The sequence below is a fragment of the Chrysemys picta genome, chromosome 6, assembly GCF_011386835.1.
Source record: "Chrysemys picta bellii isolate R12L10 chromosome 6, ASM1138683v2, whole genome shotgun sequence".
NCBI classification, from domain to species: Eukaryota; Metazoa; Chordata; order Testudines; family Emydidae; genus Chrysemys; species Chrysemys picta.
Window position 1 is genome coordinate 83,953,285 of NC_088796.1, and position 10,462 is coordinate 83,963,746.

Sequence of the window (10,462 nt, forward strand, 5' to 3'; positions counted from 1 at the left end):
TCTACCCATCCAAGTTCAGAGAGAAGCTGTAATCTTGGAAGTTTAATACAAGTCTGGAGTGGTCAGTATTAATTTTTAGAATCCTTGTGTGTCCCCACCTTCTGCACTCAAAGTGCCAGAGTGGGGAATCAGCCTTGACATGGTGGCACAGCGGTGGGATCATTTTGAACCTAAAGCACCTGGGGTTAGCACAGAGGAGCCCATAAGCCATAAAGAAATAAAAAGAGATAAACCTAATTGTGTCTTCCTAGACATTTCCTAATCTACCTACATATCTGGGGGTTTCAAATGAGTAGTTTCTACGTATGATCTGATGATTTTCATACCTGGCCCACAGCTTTTTACAGCATCGTTGCTCTGTCTCTCCTCTGCGGGAGAGCAAACACACAGACAAAGCGAAAGTTTTTTCCAAATTTTAAAAAGTTCTAGCCTTCCCATTGGCTCTTTTGGTCAGGTGCTTCCTTCCTTCCTTTTACCTATGGACTTTTTAACCCTTTGCAGGTAAAGCAAGTAGAGAACAGCTACTAACAGGGATTTTATAGCTAACTGGATGGCTGGGTGTGCATAAAAGGGAGCTATCCCCTCACCCTTCATTTATCACAATTACTATAACAACAATGCTTAGTGCATCACGAGCCTTCAGAAGATACCCAAAATGACAAACTTTGCAATGGATACCACATGATCATATTATAAGGATGAACATGGAGGTGCAGGGTGTTCCCCCGGGTCACACCTAGTAAATAAACAAAACCGCAAACTAAGCCTAACACTAGATAGATTTGATATGAATTAGCTATTTCTCACTCTGGCTGATGATGCAAGCAGTCCACCAAGTTTCCATACACAGGCTAGAAATCCCTTTAGCTTGGGACCAGCATTTCCCCAAGTTCAGTCTTTGTTTCTCCATAGACACCTGACAAGACATATCTTGTACAAAATGCATCATAATCATGACATAATTATATCATAATCATACAACTATGAAGAATATGGAGTGTAGTGTCACAAATGGTTCTTTGTTTTACACACCTTATTTTAATATGCATTATAATGTGCAACATTTAAAAGAGCCACTGGAGGGCTCACTGATTCCATATTAAATGACCAGAAGGTCTTTAAAAGCAAATATTTCCCCTAGTTTTTGGCTCTGGTAATATCAAGAGATCAAAATGTATTAAACATTTTGAGAAAATTGGAAGCTAATGGAATTTTTGCAGATAATTTCTGTGTATGTCTACTTTTAGTACCTGTGGGTACAGATAGTGATATTCTTTCATCTGAAAATCTATATGCTATATGATTAAGTTTCATGGTGTAGGAACATTTCCAAAGGTAGGAGGATCTAAACGACACAGAATAAACACCAAGGACCAGATTGTTCCCTCTTACAACCCTGCATCATTATGTCAGTGTTTTCCTGCCCATGAAAAAACTACACCCAAATCTGACAGACTCACCCTTCCTTCTTATCACAGGATGGCTGCTGGCCCCTGTAAATGAAGCAGGTTCAGCTTCCCTTTTGTCAGAACAGATGCTGCCAGTCTGGCAAATTAAGAGGGTGGGGCTGCACCTGGAGCTATAAAGAATCAGGGAGAGGCCGAGGGCTGGTCTAGACTACAAAATTAGGTTGGCTTAACTACATGGATCAGGCTTGTGAAAAATTTCATGCTCTGTGTAATGTAATTAAGCTGACCTAAGCCCTGCTATAGATGCCTCAGGATTGATGAAGGAATTCTTCTGTTGACCTAGTTAATGCCTCTCAAGGAGGTGGATTTCTACAGTGATGGAAGAACTCCCTCTGTCACTGTAGTAAGTGTTCACACTAAATTGGCACAGCTGTGCCACTGTAGCAATCCTAGTGTAGATGTACCCTGTGAGGGGGAAGACTAGCTGAGTCAGAAGTCTATGAAATTCATCAAGAAAAGGGAGCTCTCTGAGAGTCAGGAGACTCCCTCCCTCTGCTATTCTCTCCCTGAAAGAGGAAGGAATTATCAGGAAGCTAAAGGAGGGGCTAACCTGCTGATTGCTCTGAGCCAAAGAACCAAGGGCAGAGAAGGCAGGTGATAACTGAAGGCTGAGAATAGCAGAGAGAGATGTCTGCTAGCTTTTAGAGCTGGAGAGCTGAAGGAAGAAAGGGAGATAGTACTGCAGAGCTGGGGCATGGTGAGGGGCTCTACTTGATGTACAGGACTATTTGGACTACTTCTAGGGGCTCTGAAAGATAGAAACTGAGTCATACATGCATGTTATACCCTGGCTAGCTGCAGGAGGGTGCTCCAGGAAGGGATGCCTTCTGACACCCCCATTCTGAGCGTGGCGCTAAAGTCCGCTTGAGCTCAAAGATGAGTCAGCCATTAGCAAACTGGGCCATTGCTGAAATAAGAGTCTGAGCATGGAGTTGAGGACTAATACATTACATCTCACTATCAGTTTTTCCTGGTATTTTTGTACCCAATCTTCCTCTTGTTGAAGTTTAAAGGAATTTTGTTTTTGAAGGAAGAGTAATTGGAACCCCACTCTATCTTGCTTTTCCTAATTTCATTCCATTATTTATTATTCTTATACAAGCCTAAATTCCTGTCTGACCTTGGTATTTATACCCTTCTGGTATAGATTATGTCCCCCGTTTAGTTCATTTAACCAAAGTATACATATTTAGTGTTTTTAATCAATACTCCTAGTTATTTTTAGTCTTCTTTGAGCTTCCTACAGTTTATCAATTTATTTCTGGTAATAACTTGTTCTGGAACTGAATACAATGTTCCAGGTGTGGTTGCACCAGAGCTGTACAGGAAGGGATCATTTATTTTGTTCTTTGTGGCAATGCCTGTGTATGTATAATATCACATAACTGTACTGACAATTTTGCTGCCATAGCTCATGGAAACTTGTTTAATTTACTGTTCTCTATGACCCTGAGATAATTTTTGAGTATTGCTCATTTCCAGGTGCTTCCCTTGCATTGAAGATTCATTTGAAATCTTTTTCTCCCAATGTTGTATCTTGCATTTTTCATGTTAAATCTCTTTTTTTTTTTTTTTGGTCCTTCCCATATTTCTCAACTTGTTAGGTCCCTTGTGTCTCCCTGCCTTGTCTTAGTTGCTAGAGCTGTAATCTTTTGTAGGAGAAACACAGAACCTTGAATTTATGTCTTGGAACCATTAGCAATTATCTTTAAGAACTCATCGAGGACGGGTGAGGCCCCCAGAGGACTGAAGAAGGGCAGCAAGAGTACATATCTTTAAAAAGGGGAACAAAGAGGACCTGAGACATTCTAGACCAATCGGCCTAACTTCAATACCTGGAAAGATACTGGAAGAAATTATTGAACGATCAATTTTGTAAGTACCTTCAGGATAACACGGAAATAAGAAATAGCCAACATGGATGTGTCAAGAACAAAAATGCCAAACCAACCTAATTTCCCTCTTTTAGAGGGTTACTAGCCTAGTGGATAAGGATGAAGCAGTAGATATGATATATCTTGATGTTTTTAGTAAGGCTTTGACACAGTCCCACATAACAGACTCACAAGCAAACTAGGTAAATGTGGTCTAGATTAAATGACTACGGGTGGATACAAAACTGGTTGAAAGATTCTAAACAAAGAATAGTTATCAATGGCTTGCTGTCAAACTGGGAGGGCATATACAGAGGTCAGTCATGGGTCTGGTACTTGTAAATATTTGTATTAATTACTTGGATAATGGAGTGGAAAGTATGCTTATAAAATTTGTGGATGACACCAAACTGGGGAGTGTTGCATGCCCTTTGGAGGACTGGATTAGAATTCAAAATCACCATGACAATTTGGATAATTGGTCTGAAATAAACAAGATGAAATTCAGTAAAGACAAGTGTAAAGTACTTCACTTAGGAAGGAAAATATCAAATGCACAACTACAAAATGGGGAATAATTGACTAGCTGGTAGTACTACTGGAAAGGATCAGGTTATAATGGATCACAAATTGAATATAGGTCAACAATGTGATGCAGTTGCAAAAGGCTAATATAATTCTGGGGTGTATTAACAGAAGTGTCATATGTTGGACACAGGAGTTAATTGTACCACTGTACTCAGCAGTGATTAGGTCTCAGCTGGAGTATTATGTCCCGTTCTGATTGCCACGCTTTAAGAAAGATGTTGACAAGTTGGTGAGAGTCCAGAGAACAGCAACAAAAATGATAAAAGGTTTAGAAAACCTAACCTATGAGGAAAGGTTAAAAAACTGGACATATTTTTTTCTTAAGAAAAGAAGACTGAGGAGGGACCTGATAAGTCTTCAGATATGTTAAGAGCTGTTATAAGAGAATGGTGAGGCGTTAGGGAATCCTTTCTAACCATAAGGATAGATGCAGTAACTTATTGATAGGCTTAACTTCCATTAATATCTGAGTTGTGCTCCAAGGTAACATTTTAGCTTTTGTAGTTTTGGATGGCCTGCTTTGCTTTGGAAGCTTCTGGTAGTTTCTAGAAGAGAAACAGACTGGTATATTTGCATTTGTATAGGTTTTGAAAGATAGTTAAGTGGAATTATATTTCTTGTGTTGGAATTAGGTATGATGTGTTATACTGGCTGTATAAATATTCTACCATTTGCATCTCTATTACAAAACGTAAATTGAGTAGAGGTGAGGTCCAAATTAGAAGATCATTTTGGAATGTGTATCTATGTCTGCTATACTTCATACAACGGAGGTATTGCGATATTCAGTTATTCCTTTAACCTCACAAGATTCTTTAGTAATATCTGTGGAACCATTAAAATGTTCTAATAGTAGCAGGTGAATACTCTGAAGACTGCTGTGCATTACATATCAACCACACTTCAAAACTGCTATTAATTTTTTTATATGAAAAGTCTGCAGGTGTACTATGTGTGTTCAAGTCCCCTCTCCTCCTTAGTCCTGTTGATATGCAGCTGCAATCTCGTTGCAGAAGTAAAACTAACTTGAATGATGGACTTGTATTGTAACTGTTTCAATGGAATGTGAATTCAAAATGTTTACCCATATAATTTATCAATTAAAACTGTCATTTATGTTGGAACTGGACCTTGCTCTATAAAGCTAGCAACTAACTTTTCTTGCAGTTGAATAAATTCAGTTCATGGTTGCTTGGTACTGTTGTAGGTATCCTATAAGTAATTTTGTATACCCTGTGCACTTTACAACATGAATTTTTTAGTTGTACAGATGAATCCTAGCCCAGAATGGAAGTCATTGATCTTTCTCAGTAGTGTTGCATAGGGAACTGGTCTGACCTAGGGATTTGCCCAGAGAATCCTCTCAATTTTCATCTCTTTTTCAAGTACAAATAGAGCAGGTGGGTGCCATTGAAGGACCACTTCTTGAATATTGGGGGTTGGGAGACAATGAAATATAAAATTCAAGAAGCTGTCAAGGTTATTATGCCTAAAAGACAAAGTATCGTGTTGATAGAAGAACATAGAGCAGAACAATGTGCATCAAGATTGAGGGATAGCTCAGTGGTTTGAGCATTGGCCTGCTAAACCCAGGGTTGTGAGTTCAATCCTTCAGGGGGCCATTTAGGGATCTGGGGCAAAAATCTGTCTGGGGATTGGTCCTGCTTTTAGCAGGGGGTTGGACTAGATGACCTCCTGAGGTCCCTTCCAACCCTGACATTCTATGATTTCTATGATAAATACTGGAATAGGTTTCCAAGGAAGGCTGTGTAATCCCCATCATTGGAAGTTCTTAAAAACAGGTTTGACAAACACCTGTCAGGGATGATCTTGGTGTACTTGGTTCTGCTGAGCATAGGAGAGTGGACTAGATCAGTGGTTCTCAACCAGGGGTTGGGTCCCTCTGGGGGAACCATGAGCAGGTTTCAGGGGGGGTGCCAAGCAAGGCTAGCATTCGACTCGCTGAGGCCCAGAGAAGAAAGCTTAAGTCCCAGTGCATGGGGCTGAAGTCTGGGTCCCTGAGCCCCACCACTCACGGCTGAAGCCAAAGCCTAAGCAATGTAGCTATGTGGGGGCCCCTGTGACATGGGGCCCCAAGCAGTTGCCCTGCTTGCTACCCCTAATGCTAGCCCAGGCTTTTATATACAGAAACCAGTTATTGTGGGCCGTGGACTTTTTATAGCATGTTGGGGGTGGGGGCTCAGAAAGAAAAAGGTTGAGAATCCCTGAACTAGATGACCTCTCAAGGTCCCTTCCAGACCTACATTTCTATGATGTTTCCCCTTCCCCACCCTTTTTTGAGTCATTCTATGTAGACATCTGGTTGAAATCTTACTTGATGGTGCTCTTCTAGTGGAGAACATCTACATACTTTCAGGGTATATAGTAAACCTCTGTGTGGGAATAGTCTGAATTTAATAAAAATTAAGCAATGCATAGTTCAGCAACCATTCAGACAAACTGATTTAGCTAGCTGTATAGGCATTAAAACTTAATGCCTTTGTCTTGTTTTTTAGCAACACATCAGTGGAGTTGTCATGTATACTGAGTTGAGCCCTGGTTTTGCAACTGCAGATGTGTCGAAAAATGTAGGGTTTTTTATTTTCATTTTTGTTGTTGCTGTTTTTTGGTGTGTTGGTCTTTTGTTTTGTTTTTTTCTGTTCTAGTCCTACAGTCATCCCAAGCTTATGGGCTTGTTCCAAAGTTCCCTGAAGTAAATGGAAAGGCTGTTCAACTTCAATGGGATTTGGATGAACAGTACAATTCTGCAAACTTACTATTTTAGGGTCATTCCTAGCGATCTACCTAGTTTTACCATATCTTATTCCACTTTTGGAATACTAATATTTCTTATCTATGTTCAGTTCTTTAGCGGCAGGAGTTCATGAGGGGGGAAAGCATCTTGCTGTACTAGAACATTCCAAACTAAAACTGCTGGAATATTGAATTCTCTGTAGTATATCTCTTCCCCTGGTCCCTCATCCTTTCTACAGTAAATTATGCTCCACTACAAGAGGGAGGCAAACTTACCTAATCATGAAATAGCAGCAGCAGTGTCTGGGAAGTCAGAGGCAAGCATTGCCAGATTAAACCAGTACTTTGATGAATGACTTGATTTTCCCTCCTCCCCCATCCTACCTTCCTGCAAATACATCTTGTGTTATGACTCTTAACCAGCCATCTAACTAAAGTTCCTTAGGGCTACTTTCAGGAAAATAAGGCCAGCTCTTGTAGCCCTTACTCTTGTGAGTAGTCCTTGCACAAGAAAAGCCTGCTCTTATTCCATATTTTGGCTAAGATCTGTTGTCTTAGAGAGCCAAAGGATGCATACACCGCCTCGTGTTCTGATCTCTTCAGATATAAAATGCAAGGCTGCAGGCTGACATGTATAGGGAGTTTTGCTATGTATAACTTTACCCCATATTTATCAAGTGTAATATCTGCCTTGTCTTATATTGTGAATATGCAGATTCCTGTGCATACTTTACATTATCTCATTTTGGACCACATGTTTAATGGAAGAGAGGATCAGTAATACAGCATTGACCACATCTTACGAATTTTGCCTCCTAATTTGTTGTTGCAAATAATGTTACTGTTTATTGCTAGAGCTAGGGATTCCAACATTAAAGGAAATAGTAAAAGATTGTGGGGATACCCTGTCTGGTACTCCATGAAGGTAACTAGGACCTGAACCCATCTGTTTGTATTTATTCTGAAGTGTTGGATTCGGTGGGGTATTACCACTGTCAGTTACTCATTTGATGGTGTGGAGCAGGGCTTTATGAGTTTTTTTTTTTTTTTTTTTTTTTTTTGTGTGTGTGTGTGGTGTAACTAAGAGATGGGATTGGGCTAAATCTGAATTACAGCATTATTGAGAACATGGTTGACAAATTTGTTCAATAAACCACTGGACCATTTGGTCTTGCAACTTAAAAAAAAGATGATTTTTCACATCAAGCATCTAATATATCACTTTTTAATAGCTTTAAGACATGACATTAAAATTAACTCTATCTTTGGAAAGAATTGGGGGTAAATGTGATAACTGCTATTGGTTTATAGCTGTAAAGTAAGAAGGGTTGTAAATCTTAAGCTGCAATTTTTAAAAAGAATACAAAGAAGACACTGAGCTCGTCTTGAGAAATACAAATTGGACATTACACTGTCAAATCTGTCTGGGATGACATCCTAAACAAGCTTTGAGGTATTTGGGTTATTTTCAGGGTACTACATAAACTAATTGTTACCACAGATGGAGCACATGCAAATATTAGTTCACAGATTTCTACCCCAGCGTTGCAAAAAAAAAAAAAAAAAAAAAAAAAAAATTTAAACCAAATATTTGGCAGTTATTTCCTCCTTTACTAACCTGTTCCATTCTCTGTATTAGAGATGTCACCAGCTGTTGTAGGAGAAACTCTGAGCCCTGAATTCAGATCTTGGCAGATAAAATGCTTTCCATTTCATGTATGAACTTTCTTTTCTTTTGTAGGCTTGTCTATCCGTTGTCATGTATATCCATGACAATATAAGTAAATGATGAGCCACCATCCTATTGAAATCACAAATTCAAGAGTGGTATTCTATATAAAACATTTGTATTTTTAGCAGTGAAAAGCACATTACATTTCTTCAAAGAAGAGACTGTTTAGAATAGCATTTCTCATATTAATGAACTACTGACATTTGCTCTACAACGTTGCAAGGGGTAAATGCAAAGTCCAACTTCTAGCTTGAGTAGCTGGGTCAGGAGGAGGAATCCTTCCTCCAGTGGTTCCACTTGGCTGAGATAGACACTGTTGGACCTTTCATGCTTTTGCTTGTTTCCATCCAAGTAGATCCTCTAATGTCATCTGGCTAGACTAGGTTCTGTTTCCTCCTCTCCATTGCCACACTCTGCCGCTGCTAAGGGGCATTTTGTGAGGAACAGGACTGGATTTGCCTTTAATAACATGGGGAGTTGTGAACTGGTTGAGCACCGAGCTGTAAAGCCTAGGCATCAAAACTGTCAGTTCAAGCCACTGCAAGTTCTTGAATTTTATTTCAAACTGCACAATTCAATACATTTTAAAAACACAAAACTGCATTTTATTAAAGCAAGCTAATTTTTTAGTACATTGTCTTTTTAATTTAAAACAAAAAAAAAACAGTGGTATTTTTTTTTCAAAGTAATCCTGCTCCAGGGTGTTTTTCTTAGAGTTTGTGCATGTTTGTATGTCTTAGTTATGCCTCATGAGCCTGAAATGTATTTCTTCAATACGTGTTACAGCATAGCAAGCGTTGCCATGGTACCTTGTAACATTTTTTTCAATTAGCAGATGGAGCTACATGGAGAAAAGGGTTTTGCTGGTGCAGAAATTTGGAACAGAATAATGCTAAAATAAACTTGTTACAAAAAATCATGCCTCATATGATTGATGATACATTACTGGATTATTTTCTTTAATTTATCATCTGGCAGTTAAACATGTTCCCTCATTTATCTGATATTACATCAGAAAATTCAATAAATCAAAATTAATACCAGAATGAATGACAAGCTTTTCTTAACCCTAAACAGCTTTCCCCAAAACATTTCTGGGAGGGTAAAAAAAAAAAATTTCCCCCTAAAGATGAAGTTTAAAAAGTATAGCTAGTGACCTGGATGGATGAGGATAGGGGTAAGAGAGAGCTTTTTACATATAGGTCAGTTCACATCCAGCTCAACTCAGTGTCTGGAAATTTTAATCTTATGGCTGTTTGGTGGTCATTTCCCATGGGACTGGGACCAAAACTAATCCCTACCAAAATTAGTGCTGTTACCTTTTGTTGGCAGTGTCAGTAGAGAGGTCAAGATCCGAGTGGGCCTGGAGAATTAATTACTATTTAAAGGTACTCCTATGTCTCCGTTTTCTCAGGACTATTGCACAATTTTTTATATGCTGTCTTAGTGTCTCAAGAACTTTTTGGGATGACTTGGTTTTTCATAAAATTTATCCAAAAGTTTGGATATTTATAACTACACAATGCTACATCACTATAGAAACTTTTGTATGTGCTGTTTCACTCTTGTTACATAGTGAGCAGGTGTTTTGAACCATCCGTTGTTCAAGGCCAAAGCTTGTCAGGCACCAACATTGCAAATTGTAACATGAGTCAATGACACGGGCTAGCTAGTCCAAAACCCCTCCTCTGGATCCTCAAAAAAGATGGGGAAGGAGTTGAAGAGGAAGGTGGACAAGCACCTGGCAGTCCTTCTGTATCTCACTCTTTTTCTTTTTCATGGGCACCAGATCCAGAGATAGTATAGAAGTGAAGGACGGAGGTAGGAAAAAGGAGCGCAGAGCAAGAAATCAACTTTGCCTTACCTATTCCATGGCTCCAGTTAGAGCTTTTTCTACCAGGTGAAGCAGATCAAAGGAAAGAGGAAGAATGCAGAGCACTTGAGTATTTTGTACCTGTAAAAATGTTGCCATGAAAGTGTCCTGGATTTTGGATTTGAAAAAAAGTCTCCTTTAATCTTATGCTTGGGGCATGATCCTTCTAGGT